This window comes from Lampetra planeri, chromosome 81, assembly GCF_965212315.1.
Source record: "Lampetra planeri chromosome 81, kcLamPlan1.2.h2, whole genome shotgun sequence".
NCBI classification, from domain to species: Eukaryota; Metazoa; Chordata; class Hyperoartia; order Petromyzontiformes; family Petromyzontidae; genus Lampetra; species Lampetra planeri.
Genome location: NC_136185.1, coordinates 577290 through 594200, shown reverse-complemented (window position 1 = coordinate 594200; position 16911 = coordinate 577290). Strand labels below are relative to the sequence as shown.

At 49.0% G+C, this 16911-nt stretch overlaps 1 pseudogene; it reads left to right on the top strand.

Moving 5' to 3' along the window:
• LOC144738284 (uncharacterized) overlaps positions 1-16911 on the top strand; it is a 432396-nt pseudogene that overhangs the window by 186084 nt on the left and 229401 nt on the right.

Sequence of the window (16911 nt, the reverse complement as noted above, 5' to 3'; positions counted from 1 at the left end):
CCGTCAATGAAGGAAGGGGGTTGTTTTTGCAAAACTTTACTCGTGGCAGGGGATTGGCAAACAACAGGGAGTGCCTCCTTCTGATAAACAAAAAACGAATGAAGGGGCGTGGGAGCGTGTCGTAAGGTGTGGAAAGCTGTAAGTCACAGGTATCAATCGAATTGGGTCAATGACACCAGCACACGAATATTCACCCTGCAATGTGTGTACACGTGTATATTTACACTTGTTTATGTGGCTATGTACATGCGTGTATGTATGTGTATAGGTATGTACAATCATTTGTTCGCCCATTTATTTGTGATGTCAAACGCAATCCCTGTGTACGTGCACTGCTGTGTATGTATACTCGTGTGTGTATGCACACTCGTGTATGTATGTGCACCCGTGTGTATGTACAAAGCGGTGTGAATGCACATTCGTGTATGTATCTACACCGCTGTGTTTGTCCACTCGTGTGTGGGTGTGTGTACATGGGAGTGTATATGTGTACTCGTGTATTATTGTTATAATATTGTGTCGTACAAAGAATTGAGGGGCAACGTGGTAATGAATGCGGCATCACAACAGGGAATTGTAGCCATGTGTATGTACATGGGTGTGTACTGCTGTGTGGGTACATTCGCGTGCATGTGGACTCGTGTGTGTATTTACACTCGTTCATGGACACGTGTGGGTCTGTACACGTGTGTATGTATGTACAATCGTGTGTGCTCGCATATTTGTGTGTGTTGAAACGCAATCCCTGAGCATGCACACTGCTGTATACGTGCACATGTGTTTATGTATATTGCTGTGTGCAATTACACTGTGCATGTATCTACACCCCGGTGCATTTACACTCATTTGTGCATCTATACACATATGTGTTGTATGTATAGATGCACAAATGGGTGTACGCACTCGTGTATGCATGTGCACCCGTGTGTGTATGTACAAAGCGGTGTGTATGCACATTCGTGCATTTTTCTACAGCACTGTGTATGTCCACTCGTGTGTGGGTGTGTGTACAAGGGAGTGTGTATGTGTGTACCCGTGTAAGTATGTGTATTGGAACGCACAACTTATTTTCACATTGTGTCGTACAAATAATTGAGGGCAACGTGGTGATGAATGCGGCACCACAACAGGGAACTACAGGGATGAGACTCCCCGCTCGTGGTGCTAAATTAATGAATACAGCGCCACTGAGCGGACAGAGCCCCGCCCCTACAGCTCGTGCGTGTGACGTCATGAGTGTGATCAGCGGACAGCCACGATGCTGCCAGGTGAGGGTAAACTTGTGTGCTGGAGATGCTTCACCTGAAACTCGCCTCCACACGTGTTCGCTATGAACATTGTAGCAATAAGGGACGATTAGTCATCTTTAACATGTCAGGTTTTTATTCTTCTGCAAGTAAATTCACCTCCTTGGTTCTTTCGGTAAAGCCACGAAGAAGGGAAATAATAAAATAATTAAAATAAAACATAATACAATTATTTTATTATGTTTTATTTTCTTCTTCATCTTCTTGGTTCTTTCGTTAAAGTCACGTAGAAGGGAAATAATAAAATAATAAAACATAATACAATAATTTTATAAAGTAATTTTATTCCGTAAGTTTTTTATTATTATTTTATTATTTAATAAAAAAAATTATTTCATGAAAATTTTTATTTGTATTATTTTATTATTTCCCTTCTTCAATAAGGGACGATTAGTCATCTTTAACATGTCAGGTCTTTATTGTTCTGCAAGCAAATTAAAGTTAAAACTCGTAGAGACACATGCACACTCGTGTGTGAATGCACACCGCTGTATAGACAGTCGTGTTTATAAGCACACTTGTGTGTGTATGTCTACTCGTCCGTGTTTTTTTAAGGAAGGATATGGTTGAAATAACGTACGATCAGTCATCTTTAAAAACAATTCAGGTCTTTATTAATCTGCAAGAAAATTCACGTTAATACTCGTATTGAAATCTTTATTAATACGCATGCTCAAACAGGAAGGGACAAGGCAAATTATTTCCCAATTTCAACAGTTAAAACATATTTTAAAAATCTAACACGTAAACGTCGATTTCCCCATTGACGTCCTTTTCGACTGAAGCCATTCGTCCAGAAGTCCAAGCCACCAAACACAAGAACAACGAACGGGCAATCCACGCACACTCTGAAACGTATAATTTTAAGTTATTTAACTTATTAAACATTGATAAAAAAAAAAAAATTCTCCAACTTTAGCTCAGCACAACCACTTAACTACGAGAGAAAAATTAGAAATTGAACCAACATAAAACCACTGCGCATCACACCACATCAACAAGTAATCCGATAGGACTACGAAGCACCACCTTAACGTGACAACGTCTGGAATAAACAAGACAGCACGCTCACATCATTTGCAGTGAGAAGATTACAACACATGCCACCTTCTGGCATAAGCACCAGCCATTTAACAGCCCCGATGATCCAACTACCAGACGAAGCAATGTATCCATCGAAGTATAAAATTGTTGCCATCCTGAAATAAGTGAACACTTCTGAAACTTAAAAGGAATACGTTCATCTGAACACATTATAGAGCATTCACAACATCACTCTAGCTTGGAGTACTGGGAATCACTGAAAAAATATATCTAAGAGACACGAATATATACAGGGCAACAGTTAACAGATGTACTCAATACGTTTGAGTCTTCAGCCACTCCACTACATCCAGCCATCTCTCCGGATCCAACTTCATGGGGTCGAAAGTGGAATTTCCTTTAGAACTCATTACATCACTTTCGAATTCAGCTTTTTATTCCTGATGACTTGTGAAGTGTTTTCTAACCGTGAAAATGCTTCAAATGATCACACTAGCTTGGAGTACTGCTGCAAATCACTGATTAAAAAAGAGTTGTACGTTATTAATTGATCTTACAGAGATACAGACATGCACGTTCCAGGACTTCAACAGCTAAAAGAAGTGCTCAAAACTTTGATTTTCCAGCCACTCCAGCAGCCATTTTTGAGTATCCAACTGCGTGGGGTCGAAAGTGGAATTGTCTTCAGCGCTGATTACATCCACTACATCTAGCCATCTCTCAGGATCCAACTGCATGGGGTCGAAAGATGAATTGTCGTCAGGACTCATTACATCCGCTACATTCAACGATCTCTCAGGATCCACCTGCCTCGGTTCGAAAGATGCATTTTTTTCAGGACTCATTGCAGCACTTTGAATTTCACCGTTTGATTTCACTTCCCTATCATTGCGGATTTTCTGGTGCTTGTTTTGGGGTGATGACCGTGAAAATGTCCTCTCCCTCGTAGAGCAATGAAATGGCTTCTAGCCCGAGTGTGTTTTCTTGTGAGTGTTAAGAGCTGACTTCCACGCAAATGCATTCCCACAAAGAGAGCACTTTAATGGCGTCTCGCCCGAGTGTGTTTTCTGGTGACTGTGAAGATTTTATTTCCGTGAAAATGCCTTCCCACACAAAGAGCACTTGAACGGCTTCTCGCCCGTGTGTGTTTTCTGGTGCCTGTGAAGATCTACTTTCTGTGCAAATGCCTTCCCACAAAGAGAGCACTTGAACAGCTTCTCGCCCGTGTGTGTTTTCTGGTGACTGTTTAGATTTGATTTCTGTGAAAATGTCTTCCCACACACAGAGCACTTGAACGGCTTCTCACCCGTGTGTGTCTTCTGGTGAGTGTTAAGATTTGATTTACGTGAAAATGCCTTCCCACACACAGAACAATTGAACGGCTTCTGGCCCGTGTGTGCGTGGCGCTGTGGAGAGTTTATCTGCTCCATGTGACTGATTCTTCAGAGCAGAGTAACAGTCGCGGGTGTTGTTGAGAGTTAAAGGCACCCTCTAAGCTGCGTGGATGTCTGCCTCAAATCGCAAAAAAGCAAACTCTCACTAACGTCTAACCGACACACAGTAACGTCTCGTAAGTCGGGCTACACGCGACTACCAGTTTTATCCACTAACGAAGACACTTACTTGTTGATGCACGGCGTGTCGATGTCCCTGTAACCCGTCTGAAGATATCGCCTCGAACTCTCCCAGTCGCCAGGCAATCGTGCTCGCCAGGTTGGGTCTCGCAGGAGAAGGGTAATCTGCAGAGAGAGGAGTCGAGCGTCTATCCTCAGTGAAATCCCTCTCGAAATGGTCTTGAGGTCTGATTTTAAGCCCCTTATAACTCCCCTCTAGCATCCAAATCCTTTGTTCTCGTCCTGGCCTTTCATGGACTTTGCATTCAATTGTTAATTTTTACATTAACAATTCGCATATGTCGCAGCATAGCTTAGCAAATCTGGCCATTGCAATTAAACCTTAATATGTATGTACTTCGCACTGCATAATTGTACACTTCCGTTTGAATAAAGATTTACATCTCCATGCATAAGTCCGTGCTTCCTGTGAATTTGCTAATATTCACCCGGCAATGTCTTCTAAACTGCTCCAAGTTTAGAGGATTTAAAGACATAAGCTTCCGTCTTCAGGTGGAACCGTCACAGCACGATAGCTGTATCAAGTAAGATACATTCCAAGAAAACAGTTCTTGTATATATACTGGTTGAGGGTGGGAGGAGCCAAGGTAGGCCCTGGATATTGGCTCCTCCCACCTTCAACCAGTATATATACTGGTTGAGGGTGGGAGGAACCAAGGTAGGCCCTGGATATTATTATGGTGAGGTTCGGTGCGTCTGAAACACGCTGTTAGGAATGAGCCTTTGTTGTGTAGACTGATTGAACTCGGAGGTTCCAATAGTTTGCATATCAAGAGGAATTTAGCATATTTATGGGAAATGCAGATATGGGATCAGTCATTACTTGTGGAATCTGGCTATTGAGCTTAATCCTGAATACATATATTCATCTCACCGCATAATTCGCGTTAATTTGCTAATATTCACCCTCGAATGTGCTGCAAACTGCTGCCTGTTCAAAGGCGTTACCAGGCAAATGCAGTATTAAAATTGTGATTTGGACTTTGAGGTGCAAGTTTATACCGTGCTGACTTTGTTTTATAAAAATATTGAAGTACTTGTGTTGATATGACCGCGTCAGAACAATCAAGGTGATTTGTTTAATTTAATCCACGAAAATTATTACGATTGCTGTCATACACTTTTATTGATAATCGAAATGGTATCGCTTGTAAGCGTGTGTGTATTTACACCGCTGTGTAAGTACACTTGGGGAGCGGTAGTGTAGCGGTTTGTATGTGTAGTGGTGATACGCGCTGGGGTATGCGTCGTGTGCCAGCGCGTATGTACGTGTGTGTGTGTGGTGACGCGCGCTGACAGGGAGGAGCAGGCGCCAACGCGCGGGTGGGGGTAGTGCTGCTGATTGGCTGTGTGCCGGTGACGCGCTGAGAGGGAGTGATCGGGTGGCAGCGCGGTGTGATTGGTCGGTGAGTGGAAACACGCGCTGGGTGGAAACGGATCGTAGAGATAGCGCGTGGTGATTGGGTAACTGAGGAGCGGTGCCGACGTCGAGGTCCGCATCCGCTCCGTCTCCCGTGAGGAGGGAATATATAAGGTGATGCACAGAGGAGTAGAGGGCGGAAGTGGAACCATCTAGGAATGAAGACGAAGGTGCAGAGATAGAGCCCGGAGAGGAGAGCAGTGGAGAGTAATGTATAGTGTGTAGCCAGAGAGAGTGGAAGGTCTACACGAGCCGAGTAATGTATAGTGTGTAGCCAGAGAGAGTGGAAGGTCTACACGAGCCGAGTAATGTATAGTGTGTAGCCAGGGAGCTGTAAGGTCTACACGAGACAGGTACTGAAGAGTGTGTAGCCGGAGATGTAAGGTCTACACGAGACAGGTACTGAAGAGTGTGTAGCCGGAGATGTAAGGTCTACACGAGACGGGTACCGAAGAGTGTGTAGCCAGATATGTAAAGTCTACACGAGACGAGTGAAGAGTGTAGCCAGAGGCGCGGAGTCTACACGAGGCGAGTGAAGTGTGCAGCCAGAGGCACAGAGTAGCCAGAAGCACAGAATCTACGGGAGTCGAGAGAAGTGTGGAGTCGAGAGAAGAGAGGTCACGAGTTGTACCGTTGTATGGTGACCGTACTGTGAAGAAGAGAGACCACACGTTGTATCGTTACAAGTCAAGATTTAATAAAAGAAGTGTGTTCCCGTCAAAGGAGTTTCCTGCCGTCATTTCCCATACTTCATCTGGCGTCAGAAGTGAAACGGGCTTCCAAGTATGGAGACGAGGAAGACCCGTCGGACCCACGGGATTGACCGCGAGGAAAACCTGGACGACTCGGGGCCGCTGGTGGCGGGGGGCGAGGATGAAGAATTGCCCACGCTACAGGATCCGTCGACGGCGCCGGGCGAGCGACCGGGGACCGAGGCCGTGCTTCGTGAGGCGCACTCCCGACTGGCGGAGCTGCTGCTCGCCGCCGCGTCCATCTTGGCGGAGATCAGCTCGTCGGGAGGAGCGGGGATGGTGGGGGACATTTTACAAGGTCGCCCCGCAGATTCCCGCCAAAACGAATGGGGGATTCCCGCCATTGCGCCTGGGCCTACTTTTGGCGGGAACGGCGAGCGCCACGTCGTGGGGGGCACCCAAGCGCGCGCATCGACGTCATCAGCGCGCGATGGGGTCCGCTATTTTACATCTGCCACTGGAACCGCCATCTTACACACCGACGGAGAGGCGGAGAGGAACCACGAGGCGGATGACTTCATTTTTCAGCAGCGTCTGCCCACGTTGTCAGCCTTCAAGGCGGAAGGCGGGGACTGGGGCCAATTTCAGCGCAGGTTTTTGGCGCATCAAGAGATGTCCGCTTGGTCCGATGCTACGGCGCTGCGGGCATTGCCCGCCATGCTGGACGACGACGCGCTCGCGGCCTTCAGGTCTGCACGGAAGTCGGACCGCTCCACGCTGAAGGATGCGCTGGGTCTGTTGGCCAGGGTCTACGGACCTCCCTCGGCGTGCCGCCATCATTTTTATGCAAGACGGAAAGCGGCCACGGAGACCGCGCTTGCCTATCACACGGCGTTGCTGGCTCTGGCCGATGCTGCGTTCCCTCGTATGGACGAGGAGGGCCAAGACGCAATGGTTTTGGAGCAGCTGCTCAAGTTGGCGCAGGACCAAGGGGTCCCTATCAACACAGCTGACGAGATCGATATTTCTTCTTTGAGAGTCGCCACGAGTATTCAAGCGCACGAGGCCCTACAACGGAAACAAGGAGTTGTTTGCAACGCTGCCGTCGTCGCAGCTCCGGGTTTGGTGGTCACCGAACCCCAAGTCGTCAGCCCACGAGAGGAGGCGTTCGCCGCGGGACGACCAGGGGACTGGAGGCCGGGGGCTCGGTCGCCTCTGCGATCGGCCCGAAAGTCGGAGCAACCGAGATCTACTCCGACCCTCGTCACGTGTTATAACTGCGGCCTCCGGGGCCACGTGGCGTCCGGGTGCCGCGCTCCACGTCAGCGCGCCATGGGAGCTCGGCTGGACGACGACCGAGAGCCCAAGTCATCTTTACAATCCCCGGCAAGTCGCGGAACCTCACACGCTCGGCCTGTATACTCGGCACACATGGGACGCCGCGTTGCGGCGGAGGAGGGCCGGTTAAGGTTCGTGGATTCGGTTCGGCGAGGGGGGTTCGGCGGGACCAGGGAGATATTGAATGGGTGGAATTGGGGCATAGAATTGTGGCTGCGTCGGCGGGTTCGTCCGTCGTTACGGGATCTATTGATGGGGTCGAGATTAGGGTGTTAGTGGACACGGGGGCGTCGGCAACTATTATATCGGACCTCATTTATAATATTCTCCCATTCCAATGTCGTCCGCTGCTTCCAGTGGATGTGCCATTTTACGCCGCTAATGGGGGATCGTTGGGCATTATCGGTCAGATTAGGGCGTCCATTTGCATTGGAGATATCAAATTGTCGGGACCCGTGTTCGTTTCGTCTTCTTTGGCGGTTCCTTGTCTTTTGGGCACTGATTTTTTGGCTAAAATGCCCATTAAAATTCTTATCGATCAACGGTGCATTGAACTGCCATCGGGTCGCCGGATTGCATTTTTGACGAACCCTACTGACATTCGGACGGCGTGCGCTACGATACAAGCGGTGGCGACACAGACCGTGCAGGTGCCCCCGGGTTCACAGATGTTAATTCCCCTCCGGTTGCGGAAACCATGGGTGAGGAAGACTTCGGAACAAAGCATGCTTTTGGGTCCTTCTAACAAGGCTGTCGGGGGTCTTGATTTATCGGTGGCTCACACTTTGGTTGCTGGCTGACAGGGATCCGTTTGTAATGGTTTTGAACGCGGGGTCGCGGCCAGCTGTCATTCAACAGGGCACCGTGCTGGCTCACGCGGCGCGGGTCCCTGTGGATGATGGGTTGGTTGCGCAGGTGGGCTCGAGCCCCACGCAGAACGTTGAGCCAAGGGAGGACCTTGAGTGGGTCCATTCGCTATGCGCCGCCTCGGACGATTTGTCGGCGGTGCAGTTGGGTGCGCTGCGCGAGTTGCTCATGTAATTTTTTGATGTGTTCAGTAAACATAAGTATGACATTGGGTGCACGGATTTGTTGCACCACCACATTGAAACGGGCGATGCGGCGCCAATCCCTTCGCTCCGTCTCCCGTGAGGAGGGAATATATAAGGTGATGCACACAGGCGGAGAGGGGGGAAGTGGAACCATCGAAGAATGAAGACGGAGATGCAGAGATAGAGCCCTGAGGGGAGTGTAGTGGAAGAGTGTGTAGCCAGAGAGTGTAAGGTCTACACGAGACAAGTAATGAAGAGTGTGTAGCCAGAGAGTGTAAGGTCTACACGAGACAAGTAATGAAGAGTGTGTAGCCAGAGAGTGTAAGGTCTACACGAGACAAGTAATGAAGAGTGTGTAGCCAGAGAGTGTAAGGTCTACACGAGACAAGTAATGAAGAGTGTGTAGCCAGAGAGTGTAAGGTCTACACGAGACAAGTAATGAAGAGTGTGTAGCCAGAGAGTGTAAGGTCTACACGAGACAAGTAATGAAGAGTGTGTAGCCAGAGAGTGTAAGGTCTACACGAGACAAGTAATGAAGAGTGTGTAGCCAGAGAGTGTAAGGTCTACACGAGACAAGTAATGAAGAGTGTGTAGCCAGAGAGTGTAAGGTCTACACGAGACAAGTAATGAAGAGTGTGTAGCCAGAGAGTGTAAGGTCTACACGAGACAAGTAATGAAGAGTGTGTAGCCAGAGAGTGTAAGGTCTACACGAGACAAGTAATGAAGAGTGTGTAGCCAGAGAGTGTAAGGTCTACACGAGACAAGTAATGAAGAGTGTGTAGCCAGAGAGTGTAAGGTCTACACGAGACAAGTAATGAAGAGTGTGTAGCCAGAGAGTGTAAGGTCTACACGAGACAAGTAATGAAGAGTGTGTAGCCAGAGAGTGTAAGGTCTACACGAGACAAGTAATGAAGAGTGTGTAGCCAGAGAGTGTAAGGTCTACACGAGACAAGTAATGAAGAGTGTGTAGCCAGAGAGTGTAAGGTCTACACGAGACAAGTAATGAAGAGTGTGTAGCCAGAGAGTGTAAGGTCTACACGAGACAAGTAATGAAGAGTGTGTAGCCAGAGAGTGTAAGGTCTACACGAGACAAGTAATGAAGAGTGTGTAGCCAGAGAGTGTAAGGTCTACACGAGACAAGTAATGAAGAGTGTGTAGCCAGAGAGTGTAAGGTCTACACGAGACAAGTAATGAAGAGTGTGTAGCCAGAGAGTGTAAGGTCTACACGAGACAAGTAATGAAGAGTGTGTAGCCAGAGAGTGTAAGGTCTACACGAGACAAGTAATGAAGAGTGTGTAGCCAGAGAGTGTAAGGTCTACACGAGACAAGTAATGAAGAGTGTGTAGCCAGAGAGTGTAAGGTCTACACGAGACAAGTAATGAAGAGTGTGTAGCCAGAGAGTGTAAGGTCTACACGAGACAAGTAATGAAGAGTGTGTAGCCAGAGAGTGTAAGGTCTACACGAGACAAGTAATGAAGAGTGTGTAGCCAGAGAGTGTAAGGTCTACACGAGACAAGTAATGAAGAGTGTGTAGCCAGAGAGTGTAAGGTCTACACGAGACAAGTAATGAAGAGTGTGTAGCCAGAGAGTGTAAGGTCTACACGAGACAAGTAATGAAGAGTGTGTAGCCAGAGAGTGTAAGGTCTACACGAGACAAGTAATGAAGAGTGTGTAGCCAGAGAGTGTAAGGTCTACACGAGACAAGTAATGAAGAGTGTGTAGCCAGAGAGTGTAAGGTCTACACGAGACAAGTAATGAAGAGTGTGTAGCCAGAGAGTGTAAGGTCTACACGAGACAAGTAATGAAGAGTGTGTAGCCAGAGAGTGTAAGGTCTACACGAGACAAGTAATGAAGAGTGTGTAGCCAGAGAGTGTAAGGTCTACACGAGACAAGTAATGAAGAGTGTGTAGCCAGAGAGTGTAAGGTCTACACGAGACAAGTAATGAAGAGTGTGTAGCCAGAGAGTGTAAGGTCTACACGAGACAAGTAATGAAGAGTGTGTAGCCAGAGAGTGTAAGGTCTACACGAGACAAGTAATGAAGAGTGTGTAGCCAGAGAGTGTAAGGTCTACACGAGACAAGTAATGAAGAGTGTGTAGCCAGAGAGTGTAAGGTCTACACGAGACAAGTAATGAAGAGTGTGTAGCCAGAGAGTGTAAGGTCGACACGAGACAAGTAATGAAGAGTGTGTAGCCAGAGAGTGTAAGGTCTACACGAGACAAGTAATGAAGAGTGTGTAGCCAGAGAGTGTAAGGTCTACACGAGACAAGTAATGAAGAGTGTGTAGCCAGAGAGTGTAAGGTCTACACGAGACAAGTAATGAAGAGTGTGTAGCCAGAGAGTGTAAGGTCTACACGAGACAAGTAATGAAGAGTGTGTAGCCAGAGAGTGTAAGGTCTACACGAGACAAGTAATGAAGAGTGTGTAGCCAGAGAGTGTAAGGTCTACACGAGACAAGTAATGAAGAGTGTGTAGCCAGAGAGTGTAAGGTCTACACGAGACAAGTAATGAAGAGTGTGTAGCCAGAGAGTGTAAGGTCTACACGAGACAAGTAATGAAGAGTGTGTAGCCAGAGAGTGTAAGGTCTACACGAGACAAGTAATGAAGAGTGTGTAGCCAGAGAGTGTAAGGTCTACACGAGACAAGTAATGAAGAGTGTGTAGCCAGAGAGTGTAAGGTCTACACGAGACAAGTAATGAAGAGTGTGTAGCCAGAGAGTGTAAGGTCTACACGAGACAAGTAATGAAGAGTGTGTAGCCAGAGAGTGTAAGGTCTACACGAGACAAGTAATGAAGAGTGTGTAGCCAGAGAGTGTAAGGTCTACACGAGACAAGTAATGAAGAGTGTGTAGCCAGAGAGTGTAAGGTCTACACGAGACAAGTAATGAAGAGTGTGTAGCCAGAGAGTGTAAGGTCTACACGAGACAAGTAATGAAGAGTGTGTAGCCAGAGAGTGTAAGGTCTACACGAGACAAGTAATGAAGAGTGTGTAGCCAGAGAGTGTAAGGTCTACACGAGACAAGTAATGAAGAGTGTGTAGCCAGAGAGTGTAAGGTCTACACGAGACAAGTAATGAAGAGTGTGTAGCCAGAGAGTGTAAGGTCTACACGAGACAAGTAATGAAGAGTGTGTAGCCAGAGAGTGTAAGGTCTACACGAGACAAGTAATGAAGAGTGTGTAGCCAGAGATGTAAGGTCTACACGAGACGAGAAATGAAGAGTGTGTAGCCAGAGGTGTAAGGTCTACACGAGACAAGTAATGACGAGTGTGTATCTAGAGATGTAAGGTCTACACGAGACGAGTGAAGAGTGTAGCCAAAGGCGCAGAGTCTACACGAGACGAGTGAAGTGTGTAGCCAGAGGCACAGAGTAGCCAGAGGCACAGAATCTACACGAGCTGAGTGAAGTGTGCAGTCGGGAGAAGAGAGGTCACAAGTTGTACCGTTGTATGGTGACCGTACTCTGAAGAATAGAGACCACACGTTGTATCGTGACAAGTCAAGACACACGTGTACAGACCCACACGTGTCCATGAACGAGTGTAAATACAACAACAACAACAACCGCCATTCGCCACTAAGTGGCGGTGACGTCACCACGACGCTTGTGCCAGGCCATGTGCACCTTGAGGCCACGTGAAGTGTCGAACGCCCGCTGGCAGGAGGTCACGGGGCAGACCCAGGTGCCACGGGTCGACTGACCGAGATGACTGGCTGATGCACCACCTGTGCCCCCTACTGTGCCAACTTGCTGTGCTTTAGCCACCCGGCGCTCCGCTCGTTGTTGTGAGCGTCGCTCCTCCGCCCTCCGTTGTTGTTGGAGGGCGACTGCCTCCAACTGCCCAGTAGCGTCCTTCACGAGCCTCCTCCACTGAGGCCGATCTTGACACCGCTGGTACCAGTCATCGGCAAGTCCACTCAGCTCCACGTCCTCCTGTACCACATCACTCCATCTCTTCTCTAGCCCGTGCCGCGCCCGTTTAGCCCCCTCGATCCGGCCGAACAAAAGCTGTTTAGGCATGCGGTGGCTGGGCATGCGGGCTACATGACCCAGCCAACGCAGCCTTGCCTGCCGGAGGAGCTCACTGATGGGACTTTGCCCAGATCTTTCAAGGACTTGTGAGCTCCTCACACAATCCAGCCTGGTTAAACCCAGGATGGATCGTAGGCAGGCCAGCCTAAATGTTTCCAACCGGCGAAGATGCTCCACTAGGGGGGTCCACGTTTCGCAAGCATAGAGAAGGGAGGGAATGACCGTGGCCGAGAAGACCTGAAGCTTCGTGCGGAGCGACAGACCAGGTAGCTTCCACACAGCGTTACGCAACCGATGAAAAGATATTGCCGCTCGACTGATTCGGAGTGAGACCTCTGCTGATAAACTGGAGCCGGTCATGAGCACACTGCCCAGGTATGGGAAACTCTCTACTCTCTCCACAACTGCCCCATCACCGATTGGGAGTTGTGGGGGCGGAGTGCCCGATGGTACAAAATACCCAGGCAGGTGCTTAGTTTTGGTGGGGCTGATGGTAAGGCCCCACCTCTTAGTGGCACGCTCCAGTCTCAGCAGCAGCGTCTCCAACTCCTCTTCTGAATGAGCAGCTATTACCAAATCATCGGCATACATAACGTGGTTGACCAATAGGGAGCCATCCCTTGATCGCACCCGGGCGTCGATCAGCCTCCCATTGTATCTGTACCAAATGGTAATTCCCCCGGTACAGCTATTGAAGGCTTCACGAACTACGCAGTCGAAATAGATGTTAAATAATGTGGGAGCCAGAGGACATCCCTGTCGCACCCCAAGGTGTACAGGGAAAGGCTCCGACTCCCGGCCACGTAGTTTTACCCGGGCCCGCTCACCATCATGAAGGTCCTTAATGATCGTGAGCAGAGGGTCAGGGACTCCGAAAGCACGAAGAACAACCCAGAGCCCAGTCCTACTGATGGTATCATAGGCCTTGACCAGGTCAATAAAGCAGAGATGTAGGTCTTTTTGGAATTCCCTACACCTCTGCTGTAGCAGACGGACAGAAAATATGGCATCTGTGCAGGACCGCCCTTTCCTGAAACCACATTGGGGCTCCGCAAGCCTCTCCTCAGCATGCCTAGCAAGGCGATGTTGAATAATCCTTGCCAGGACCTTACCCGGCACACTGAGGAGTGAGATGCCCCTGTAGTTGTTACAGTCGGTACGGTCCCCCTTCTTAAAGAGGGGGACCACCAGGGCATCCTTCCAGTCCTGCGGAACCCGTCCAGTGGTCCAGACTGTTGTTATGATGTCATATAGGGCAGTCTGTGCACAAACGCCACCCTCCCTCAGCATTTCGCCTGGGAGATCATCTCTGCCTGGTGCCTTCCCTGGTCTCAGACTCCGGATCGCCCTCAGTACTTCCTCAACAGCCGGTACCTCAGCCAGCCACTCACAGGGGGTGACCTCTTCCAATATTTGAGGCACCGCAGCCTCAGCAGGGTTATCCCCACTTTGTGCCATGATGTTTTCCTGGCTGAGAGATTTTCCCTCCCCCAGGACCTCACAGAAATGCTCAGCAAATCTGCAAACCTGTTCCTGGGGGTCGGAGATTGGATCACCGTTTTTTCCTCTAATGATGGTAATAGGTGTGGCGCTGCAGGTTACTTTTTTGATGGAGTTAAATAGTGATTTGTGATCGCGGGCCACTGAGGCAGACTCCATCTCCTCAGCAACCCGCGACCACCACCCATCCTTACAGCGCCTCACGGCTCTCCGAACCTCCGAGCGAAGACTGCGGTAAACCTCCTCATTCTCTGACGTGGGATGCTGTAGGCGATGAGAGTGGGCCTGTCGCTTTTTCTCAATTAACCTGAACACCTCCTCCGTCAGCCAGGGTTCCCGGGGAGGTCTGGACCGCGTACCCAAAGCAGCCATTGCAGCTGCATGAGTCACAGTCTTAAACCTCGCCCATTTACCCTCGACATCAGGTGGAGTGGGGGACGATGCCAACCCCAGCTGCAAGCGATGATGAAATTCTCGCTTGCAACTTTCATCAGCTAACTTAGACCAGGCCACTTTTGGTTGGAATGGGATCCTGGGTGTACACCCACCACCGGAGTGGAAGAATGGCAGGCGCATCTTACAGATGACTAGTCGATGGTCAGAGGGCAGATCAGCTCCACGGTAGGTCCTGGTGTCAAGGACATGGGCTCGCATCCGCTGGTCCGTCACTACGTAGTCCAGCAGATGTTCTTGCTTGGACCCGGCATGCATCCATGATGTTGTGTGGATGCGCCGATGCCGGAAGAGCGTGTTGGTAATTACAAGCCCATGGGCTGCACAAAAATCTAGCAGCCTCCTACCGTTATTATTGAGCTGATCTGGCCCATGCCTTCCAATCACTCCAGACCAGGTGCCAGTATCATGACCAACTCGGGCATTGAAGTCACCCAACAAGATGACTCTGTCCCGAGTGGCCACTTTAGCCAGCACCTGTGACAGGAGGTCATAGAAAGCGTCCGACTCATCGGCTTTGCCTGCATCCCTCCACAGATGTTCGTCTTCGGTGGGGGCATAAGTAACCACGACCACCACTCCTCGCCTCTGGTTGATGGGAAGGCGAGCCCAAAGTATCCTGGGGCTTACAGCTTCCCACACCTCACCGCCACGCTCCCACGCCCCCTTCATTCTTTTGTTCAGAAGAAGAGCCACACCCTGTTGTTTGGCAGTCTCCTGCCCCGAGTAGAGGACTGTCCACCCCTCATGGTGGCAGGAGCCAGAACCGGTCCACCGGACCTCCTGAATGCCACAGAGATCCAGGCGGTACCGGTCCAGCTCCCGACAGAGGAGTGGCAGCCTCTCCTCCGCAGTGAGCGTTCGAACATTCCACGTGGCCATCCGCAATGGTTTTTCGTTGTTTCTGGAGGAGCCCCGAGGGTTAAAATTCAATCTCCTGGCTCCGCCAAATGGGGTTTGGCCAGGAGACGTCATAAAAGCCTGACCCCCCGGGGCCTCCGGCACAAGCTTATTAATTACAGGTTTATGTTTACTTCGTAGTTTAGTGGTGGTTAATTGAAGGTGGAGGGGTTACCAGCCCCTCGCACCCGTCCAGAGCCCCCGTTTAGCCACTGTGGTGGTCACAGACGCCATGAGGGGAGAGGCCAATGGGCATTGGCCCTCCCCCCACAGCACTGCCCACGACAATGTTGCCCGTCCGGCACCGCGAGGAGGTAGGAGGTTGTTTTGCCGGACACACGAGTGCACATGCACACGAATGTACCCACAGAGAAGTACACACCCATGTACCTACACATGGCTACAGTTCCCTGCTGTAATGGCTGGTGCTTATTCTAGAAGGTGGCATGTGTTGTAATTGTTGCACAGCAAATGATGTGAGCGTGCTGTCTTGTTTATTCCAAACGTTGTCACGTTAAGGTGGTGCTTCGTAGTCCTATCGGATTACTTGTTGATGTGGTGTGATGCGCATTGGTTGTGAGGTGTTTCAATTCCTGATTTTACTCTCGTTGTTAAGTGGTCTTGTTGAGCTAAAGTTGGAGAAAGACATTGCTCACACACGCTTACAAGCGATACCATTTCGATTATCAATAAAAGTGTTTGACAGCAATCGTAATAATTGTCGTGAATTAAATTAAACAAATCACCTTGATTTACTGACGCGCTCATTTCAACACAAATACTTAAATATTTTTTTTTATAAAACAAAGGCAGTACAGTATACATTTGCACCTCTTAGTCCAAATTGAACTGGACATCAGCATTTTGATACTTCAGACTGTATGTCGATGTTAAATCCTCTAAACTTGCATCAGTTTAAAGGACATTGTCGGGTGAATATTGGAAAATTAACACGAAGCACGGAATTATGCATGGATATGTAGATCTTTATTTAAACGGAAGCGTGCAATTATGCAGTGAGATATGCATATGTATTAAGGTTAAATTACAATGGCCAGATTCGCTAAGCTATGTTGCTACATATGCGGATTGTTAATGTAAAAAATTAACAATTGAATGCAAAGTCCATGATAGGCCAAGTCGAGAACAAAGGATTTGGATGCTAGAGGGGAGTTATAAGGGGCTTAAATTTAGGCCTCAAGGGATTTCACTGAGGATAGACGCGCAACTCCTCGCTCTGCAGATTACCCTTCTCCTGCGAGACCCAGCCTGGCGAGCACGATTGCCTGGCGACTGGGAGAGTTCGTGGCGATCTCTTCAGACGGGTTACAGGGACATCGACACGCCGTGCATCAACAAGTAAGTGTCTTCGTTAGTGGATAAAACTGGTAGTCGCGTGTAGCCCGACTTACGAGACGTTACTGTGTGTCGGTTAGACGTTAGTGAGAGTTTGCTTTTTGGCGATTTGAGACAGACATCCACGCAGCTTAGAGGGTGCCTTTAACTCTCAACAACACCCGCGACTGTTACTCTGCTCTGAAG